This window comes from Protopterus annectens, chromosome 6.part0, assembly GCF_019279795.1.
Source record: "Protopterus annectens isolate FY-2018-M chromosome 6.part0, PAN1.0, whole genome shotgun sequence".
Lineage (NCBI taxonomy): Eukaryota > Metazoa > Chordata > Ceratodontiformes > Protopteridae > Protopterus > Protopterus annectens.
The window spans coordinates 1101705871-1101715761 of NC_056737.1; positions in this window are offsets into that span (position 1 = coordinate 1101705871).

The following is a 9891-nucleotide window of genomic DNA, read 5'->3' on the forward strand; positions in this document are numbered from 1 at the left end:
GAATATGGAAAGGGATGAGCTTTGTTTTATGTGGATGGGAAGTCTGTTACAGAGCAGTAGTATCCTCTGCGAGATATACCTGTCCTTCCAAATCGTTCTGTTGATATTGCAGAAGAGATTTATATCCCTAGACCAAGTATTTCTAATACCATTTGACTTACTGATGTGCAGTAAAACCATCAGTATTCGATTGGAGGATGCCATGTATGCTAGACGCATGTCACCCCTTAGCAGTCTGTAGGATACCTAGTATAGTGACAGGGATTTTAGATTGTCCATATAAAGCATGTTGTTTAAGCCTGGTGTCTTTTTGGACATTCCAGTTGTTTAATGTGTCTGGACGATACATGCCAAAGGGGGCATTATATTCAATGATTGGCCTAATTAGGACTGAGTAAAGGGGGACAGTGACATTCCTGGATCTGGACACAATCCCTTTGTTTATAACCTGTGCAATATAGAAGTACTTTCCTACAAGAATAGACACATGTTGGTCAAAGATTGTCACTTTCCACATAAGTTCCCAAATCTCGAACAACTGGGTCAGCTATCAGGGACTTATTGTTAATGTGCTAGTTCCCTGGGATAGACAACGTCCCAAAGGATATAATAATGCATTTGGCATTTAGTTTCAGTCCTTGATTTTGGCACCAGTTATTTATTTAGAACATTTTTGGTCCTGTCAGACTTTCCCAGGAAAAAGATGTTAAGTAAACAAAGCTTTCTGCAGCATGGCAAAGTCATTTGGAGATTCAGTGACTGATCCTAGCTTGTGGTCATCTGCAAACTCAGTCAGCCAGAGCTCTTTGGTATTGGATTTTTATGTAGATGCCTAATGGAAAAGGTCCCAGCACAGAACCATGGGGGACTTCTCTGGTGACTGGTCTGTTTGCAGAGGTAACTCTCCGTTCTGTGATTTCCTGTGTCCTGTCTGTGAGCCAGTCGGCAATCCAGTGGGTGACATAGGAGTTTATGTTTTTATTTAGCTTTTCTGCTATGCCTGAGTGGGACATTTTTTCAAAAGCTTTGTCCAGGTAAAGGTACATGCTGTGTACTGCTTTGCCTTCATCCATTGCTTTGATGACCCTTTCAAAAATCCACCAGGTTGACTAGCCCTTGACAAATCCAAACTGAAACTGGTCTAGTGTTTGGAGGTTCCCTATGTTCTGATCGGTTAGTTCTATGATAAGTCTTTCCATGGCTTTGCATTTGAGACTGGTCAGACTTATGGGTCTGTAATTGTCTGGATCTGTGGAAGCCTTCCTTATGCAGGATAATGACTGTAGTTCCTCATTCCCTTGGTACAAAACCTCTGTGGAGAATGAGATTGAACAGTATTGTTAGGGGTGTGGCTAAATCATGATTCGTGTTATTTCAGATGCATACAGGGATATTGTCAGGTCCCATCAATGGCAGTATTTTTAGCTTTTGATAGCACTTGTGTGATAGCTGGAGGCAAGCCAGTTTCAGGTATATCTTGAAGGACAGATGGCGGTGGGGTAAAGTTAGAGCCAAATTTATCAGCCAGTAGGTTCACTGCACCTTCAGCCTCAGTGTAGGTAACATCATTTTCAATCAGCTCAGCAAACTACTGCATTCTGCTTTTGATATTATGGACATAACTGAAAATACCTTGTAATTGTCTTTGGCTTGGGTAGCTTTAGCTTTTGATAGCACTTGCATGGTAGTTGGAGGCAAGCCAGTTTCAGGTATATCTTGAAGGACAGATGGGGAGAGGGGTAAAGTTAGAGCCAAATTGATCATCCAATAAGTTCACTATATCTTCAGCCACAGCGTAGGTAACATTGTTCGCAATCAGCTCAGCAAACTACTACATTCTGCTTTTGATATTACAAATGTAACTGAAAATGCCTTGTGATTGTCTTTGGCTTGGATAGCTGTTTTAGCCTCGGACTTGGCTTTGGTGGATTTTATTAAGCTCCTGAGTTTTGTTTATTTTAGTGACAAGGGCTTTAATATTCTGAGAATTGCTTCTCTTACTTTTGGTGAAAATTCTTTTCCTTTTATTATAAAGCTTGTTGATATTTTGGTTTCACCATGTGGGTTTGTTTCTGGGGTTTGCCCTGCACTTGTTCCTGTGGGGTGCAGCTGCATCTGTGCAGTTGTTTGCATGCTGATGTAGTCTGGATGTGTACATCTGTGTATTCAGTGGAGTTAACTGGGTTTGTTGGGGATTTGAAGTTTGCCATTGTATCACTTAGGATTAGGGAGCTTGTCTTAAAGAAATTTTGTAGGTACCTTGGGTGGAAGGAATCTCTGATTTCAGTTTTATTTTGAAGGAGATTGCTTCATGGTCAGACCTACCAAGTGACATGAATGAGATGGTGCAAGACGCTCCCATGTTAGTAAGGACAAGATGCAAGATGTTATTTGTCCTAATGGGTACTGTGGCTAACTGTTCCAGGACATTTGCATTGACAAAGTTCAGAAATCTCTGTGCTTGTGCACTAGTGGTGGTATAGGTTTCCCAGTTTATAGATTGACAGTTTAGATCACTTCGGAGACTGGTATTGAGTTTAATGCTGAGTGGTTCTAGTTCTTGTAGATAGATGTTGTGGCCTTCTTGTGTCATAGACGGAGTTCTCTCCATCCATCCACCCATAACTCTTTTTTTCCCAGTTTTACTCGTGGAGTCAGAGTGTCACTTCAACAGTGGCAAGCATCTAGAGCCAAGGATTACATTGGCAGGTGGCTAGCCCTGCTACAGTAGTTCTTCCACACCGCACACCCACATGCACATTTACACCTATGGTCAATTTAGAGTGTCCACTCCACCTACTGCATGTCTTTGGAATGTGGGAGGAAACCAGAGCACCTGGATGAAACCCAACAAACACAGTGAGGGCATGCAGATTCCAGTAGCTACCTTATATATGGCATGTAACCTTTCTGATGGTTATTTGGAAATGAAGAAGCTCTAGTGTATCATGCTCTTTTACCAGCCTTGATGTGCATCTCTCTTCTGGATGTAGAATGAGACATCTCCACCTTTTTTTTTCCTGTCTTGTGCAGTAGATGGTCTAAACATATGGAAGGCATTATAACCCTGCACAGCAGGTGTGCTCTCAGCCATTATAAAACATGTTTTGACATCCCCATACTAGGCAGTAATCAAGAAGCCTGAATCCTCACTACTGACACTGGAGAGGAATGTTCACTTGGAATACAAATGGATACACTCAGTATTTCCAGATGCATCTGCCTGCACCAAGTACTGTTTCCATTAAGAGCACACAGGGAATGCAGTCAGCCCAGGGTTTTGATTTCTTTATATATGTCTCCCTCCAGGGCCCCAGTAAGACCCCCACTAACACAGGGTTAAGTCCTCAGTGGAGTGTCCAAGCCAAGTCTTCCAGCACCCTCTCTGTGAAACCAGTGCTTCATGTCCCTGCTCCGAGTAGCTGATATCCATACACACTGTGGAATTTTATCTTTCTCACACACACACACACACACACACACACACACACACACACACACACACACACACACACACACACACACACACACACCTGGGAAAAGCTGGCACAGATTTACTGCTGTGCCCACTTCTGCACAGAGTATAAAGTAGTTATCACTGCTACCAGACATTCCACAATCAGTTAATCTAAGATCCTTAACAAAGGTTGCCCAACTATACTGTGTAATATTAATACTAATACAAATGGTAGTAGTTGACCAAAACAGCTAGGCCTTCAGGATTGGCCCACACAGTGTCACCAAATAAATATAAGCACTCTCAAAGGTTAAATACTTTCTGAAAGAACCAGCCACAATAAAAGTTTTAAATATATTTAATAATAAAAGATCATAAAAATACTAAATATATATTTACAGTAAACCACAGAGTTCAAAACACAGGTAATATTAAAAATAACATTGATGGACAGACTCAGACAAATAAAGAAAAACAATATCAAAACTAATCTTCTCTATATTTTCCTGACTGAATCTAAGAGAATTACTATTCCCTACTTACTTAATAGACCATGGTAGTTGATGTGGTGAATGGTCCTTCTTGTTGTCAGGCCCAATACAGAATACTCAATACTGAGAGATCTCTCTTTGTAATATCTAAAATTTCCAAGATGGCTGGCAGAATGACCTCATCTGGTCACCTGACTCTAGGTTCTCACACTATTCCCCTTTGAAGCTTGAGACAAGATGTTAGCGTAGATGTGATAAGATGCATATCTAAAGTTTTGCTAAAGCTTATGGCAATGCCTGGGGCTTCCCCTCGTTTTACTGAGCTAATGAACAAAGGCTTCTTCCAGACATGCCATCTCCAGTCCAATTCAGAGCTGTGAGAAAAGCAATTCCATGGCCCAACAGGTGGTCCAATTAACAATATTTTTCTTAAAGTAAGACATAAGCTAGCTGTTTAACCCATTCTCGTCTAGTGTCCTTTGCTAACATATACACATGCAGTCTCACATGTATATTCCTTCTCTGTCCAGAAGGACCCACTGTTGACACATTTTTTTAACACTAGCAACTTTATAAACACATTTTGCTTTTCAAATGCTATACATTTGTAACATAAGCATCTGTTCAAATCAGTTTGATATTCAAATGCCACACATTTCTAATACATTTGTAACGTAAGCATTTGTGCAAATCAGTTTGATATTCAAATGCCACACAGTTCTAATACATTTATAACATAAGTATCTTGTATAACTCAGTTTGATATTCAAAGGGCATATCATCCTTTTCAGAACTCCAGCTTACTATGCTGGCACTAGCCCATATCACCACACATGCCTCAGTCACTACACAGATGCCAGTGTAGGGAATGGAGTTTCCTGTTTAAGATCCTAACACTGATAAATAACACCTTCATATTTTCCTTTGCTTGTTTTATTATGTTGGTAGGTTTATCTGGTTGACATTGCCTAAAAAAGGCACTATGGGAGTGAACAATGTCTTTGCCAATACTCAAAAATGAAGGGACTTTCAAGTTGGTTACACAGTGAGTAACAGCTTAATTTCAGCTCTCCCAGTGAGAACATAAAACAAACCAATAACCAAGCAAGTAATAGTGCACAAACTCCAAACAACAAAATACTTTCTGCTGCACACAAATCAACAAACTTCCAGTGGAATAAAAAAAATATATAATTTTATTGGAATGTTAAGTGCTTTTGTTCCTCCCAATGGAACTTCTTCAGAACATTAAAACAACTGGAAAACATCGTTTGAAAACCTTATGACAAAAGTCACATGATTAAATTAGTCCAATCAATGATACTAAGCAATTATCAAACTTCAATTAATCATCAATTAATTACACATCCTTTCAATTCCAAAATTAAACCTCATAATGCTTTAGTTTTAAAATAGAATGGATAGAGCATGTTTAGTTTAACCCTGGGAAACTAGTGCCATCCAACATTAATTGCCACTTAAGTTCATCACTTTCAATGTGTTCCTCAGTGATTCTTCTCTGAGGGGGTCATACACCACCTGTTCTAACACAAAAAACAAAACTGTGTTCTGTTTCTTTCTCTATATGTTTATATAAAGCATTAGTGTTCTTTTTTCAAATCTCATAAAGGTGTTTGTAAATACGCTCTGTTATAATTTCCTACTGTTTTTTCCCCACATGAAATGCAGGTCATAATTTACATTGGGCCAGATAGACAACCATTCCTGAAATGCAGGGAAAAAAAATGCAGTAATGGTCGTCCCTCTAGTAATAATAATACTATTTGTTTTCCTGTCACAGAGACTCCCCAAGCTTTGGAACAAAATTCCAAACTACATTAGGCAGAGCCCCTCACTAACACGGTTCAAGAGAAACCTTGACGAGTGAATGGGTAACAGAAAATATACCCCTGGGATCACTTCATTGGCTCTGCTTGACAGAGGATCAGTTACTTAATCAATGGGGTGTCAAAAGCCAACACACTCTGGCTAGGCTTATAAATGCCCTCAGGCAGATAGCCTAGTACCTACCTATGAATATATCTGAATATATATATATATATATATATATATATATATATATATATATGAAATTTATATATATATATATTTCATATATATATATATATATATATATATATATATATATATATATATATACACATATATATATATATGAAACTTCCAAACAGAACTGAAAGCATGCGACTGGTCACCACTGCTCCATCTTAAACTTGATGAAGCAGTGACCTACTTTAATACTAAATTCCTTCAAATCCTAGACTACCATGCCCCCTATCGCTCTTCCTGAATAAAGACCAAAACTGCCCCATCGCTCACAAAAAAAAACTAGGCAAAAAATCCTCCTAAGAAATAAAATCTGGGCCAAGTGGAGAGCCTCTAAAAGCCCATCAGATCACCTTTACTTTAAATAATTAAGAAATGCCACCAAAAAAGAAATTCTGCTAGACAAAAAAAACTTTTAACTCCACTTCCAACAAACCCACAAACAAAAACCACAAAATTTCTGGTCAGCTATGAACAAACTACTTCATCCAGGGCACTCCAAGACTCCTGCCCCATCAGGAATCACCCACAATAACCCTAAGCTAATCGCTGATTCCTTTAACAACTACTTTACAGAAGCCATCTAAACTCTAGCTAATACTCTACCACCCATTAGCACCCTCCCACCTAATACCACAACAAATCCAATTCCTTCCTTTCACATACATCCAGTACCTACATCCCTCATTTGTAACCTCCTTCAAAAACTCAAGCCATGCACCCCTTTTGCTGACTGTCTACCAGCAGAATACCTGCAAATTGCAGCTAAAGCCATTGCCTACCCTATTTCTAGCCTTATAAATAGAACTATTACAGAAAGTAAAATCCCTTTTATATGAAAGATCTCTCACATCATCCCTCTACATAAAGGTGGGACATCAACTGATATTTCCAACTTTAGACCAATCGCCCTACTCTCTCCAATAGCTAAAATAATGGAAAAATGTATCCACTGACAACTACTTGACCACCTCCTCCACAACAATTTACTTGTTAACTGCCAACATGGCTTTAGACCATTCCATAGTCCTACAACTGCCCTGCTATCCTTTTCTGACTGTATAAACAAAAATCGTAACAATAACTCCCTTTCCTCCGCACTATTTATCAACCTTTCAAAAGCCTTTGATATGGTCAACCATAATCTGCTTATTGAGGTACTAAAAGCCCATTCACTGGATGCACAGGCATTACTCTGGTTTAAATCTTATTTAGACAACCGACAGCAAGCAGTCCTTTGGGAAAATAAGCTTTCAACTCCCCTCCCTGTAAACATTGGAGTACCTCAAGGCTCAATCCTAGGCCCTCTTCTCTTTTCAATGTTTATTAATGAACTAAATACTAAAATTCCTCAAGCCACCTGCATACAATATGCTGATGATTCAACTTTAATCTGCTCAGCCAGGTCCTCAACCTCACTCCAGACCTTCACCCAAACTGTATTTCATATTGTGGAAAATTGGTTCATGCAACATGGCCTCCTCCTGAATCACAAAAAAAAATTATTACTCTTTGCTCCTACTCATAAATCACCACAAATTCACTTCACAATAACCTCTAACAATGGAACCACCATATCCCCTGATACTACAACCCGTCTCCTGGTGATAACCATAGACAACAACCTTAGCTATGACAATCATATTAACACTACCATAAAGTCTGTCAACAAAAAATTAGGTTCCCTGTATAGAATCAAACCCTTCCTTACACCAACAGCCAGAACCACTATTGCCCAGACCCACCTGATCTCTACCCTGTTCTATGCTTCTGCCATTTATACCAATCTTTCTAAAAACAACCTTAACAAACTTGTCACTAGCTATAATAACATAGCCAGATTCGCCTCTGGCAACCCTTTCAGAACTCACCACTGTCTCAACCTCAAACAATTGGGATGGTTAGAACTGCAGCACCAACTACTCTGTCATCAACTTACTATAACCCAAAAGATACTTTACCACCCTAATAATACCCCAATCCTCACTAATCTGACTACCCCTTACAAAAACCTTACAACTCTTCGCTCAGCCAATAAGCTTCTAGTTTCCACTATTAAATCTAAAAACAAAGCTGGAGACTCACTATTCACTAACACAGTGGGAAAAGCCTGGAATCAGCTTCCAAGTCAACTTTCTACTCTCTTCCACACATCTTTTTAAAAAACATCTCAAAGAACATCTTAAAACTCACTGGCTTTGTCCCTGCACAAACCCTGACTGATTTTCCACTTTACCCATTCATGCTCTCCCTTTTACTTCACTTCTCTACTGTACTATATTGCTCAAACCATTCTCTGTCCTTCTCTACTGTACTATGTTGCCTACCCGTACTAACAATTAAGCTAACCTCAAACCATCCTCTGTCCTAAAAATAATAAAAAATAAATAAATAAATAAATAAATAAATAAATAAATACATTTTTAAAAATTAAACAAAATTATTACTCTGTGTTTTTTCCCTCTCAAATATTATTTATTTTTCTGTATTTGATCTTAGTTCATTCCCCACTAAATAACTCTGTACCCATTAGTTTTTCTCTCAAATATTATTATCTGTATTTGATCACAGCTTAATATTTTATATTAATATTGTATAATAAGTTTCTGCCTATGCTTGGAGCTTTTCTCCCCGGGCATCTACTGAAAATGGACATGTATCCAGTTAGACTAGCCCAGTCAACAAATGTAATTAATAAATAAATAAATAATAAAATAAATACAGGGACACTGGTTGCAATGACCACACCTGTACCTACTCATTGTTTGCTTGACTTCAAACTTTTTGAAAAAGGGACAATTCACTTTTTCTAATTACTTTTGAAAATACTTACCTCTCCTATAGACCACACAAGGTGTTTCCCCCAATCCCTCTAATATTTCATTTTCATTAAAAAGCGCCCAGTTTTTATAATGCACGTCTGAGATTGAACCACTATCTAAAATGAAAGTGGTAATGAAGGGCTTTTAAAGTTTTGCTTAAATTTTGACTGGGCCTTGATAATACTTGTATTATTCCCAACCCTGGCTCTTATAATTAATGGTGAATAAAAAAGATTCCTTCCCTTTATTATTGACTTCCTTCCTTAAACAGATAACCCCGTTTACAAAGCATGTCAAGCAGTATATTGCATTCCTTGTAAAATATGTCCAAATCAGAAATCATCCTGGCTAATCAAATCTGCCTTTTAACTGCAGCTTTTTTTTACGTTTAGGGTGACAACAATTGAGATGCAAAAAAGAATTTGAGAATGTAATTTTTCTGTATATATTATAGTTTCATAGGTTCATAGGTAGGTACTAGGCTATCGGCCCAAGGGCCTAAGTAAGCCTAGCCAACAAGGTTCCCTGGCTTACGCCACCCAAGAAAGTTATTTTCCTGTGCCACTGTTGAGCAGAGCCACAGAAGTAATCCCGGGGTGTATTTCCTATTTCCCATCCATTCATCAAGATTTTTCTTGAAGAGTGCTAATGAGGAACTTTGCTTGACATAGATGGGTAGCTTGTTCCAGAGTAGGGGAAGTTTCTGGGTCAGGAATCTATACCTCCAGTATGTCCTGTTTATTGTGGTGACAAGGTTTAAGTCCCTAGAGTGTGTAGCTTGGAGGGATTGGGATTTCTTTAGGTGTAGCATGTCCAACAGCTCTGGGTTTGACATAGCTTTATATGTTAGGCAGAGATCACCTCGGAGTAGGCAATATGCTACGGAGTAAAACTGGAGTTTTTTGAGACGGTCAATGTAGGGCATCTGTTTGAGGCCAGTAATCCTCTTTGTGAGGTACATCTGTGGCCTTTCCAGCTGCTGCAGATGTCTTGTGAGGTACATTCCAAAAGGGCCGTTGTACTCTATAATGGGTCTAATGAGTGCTGAGTAGAG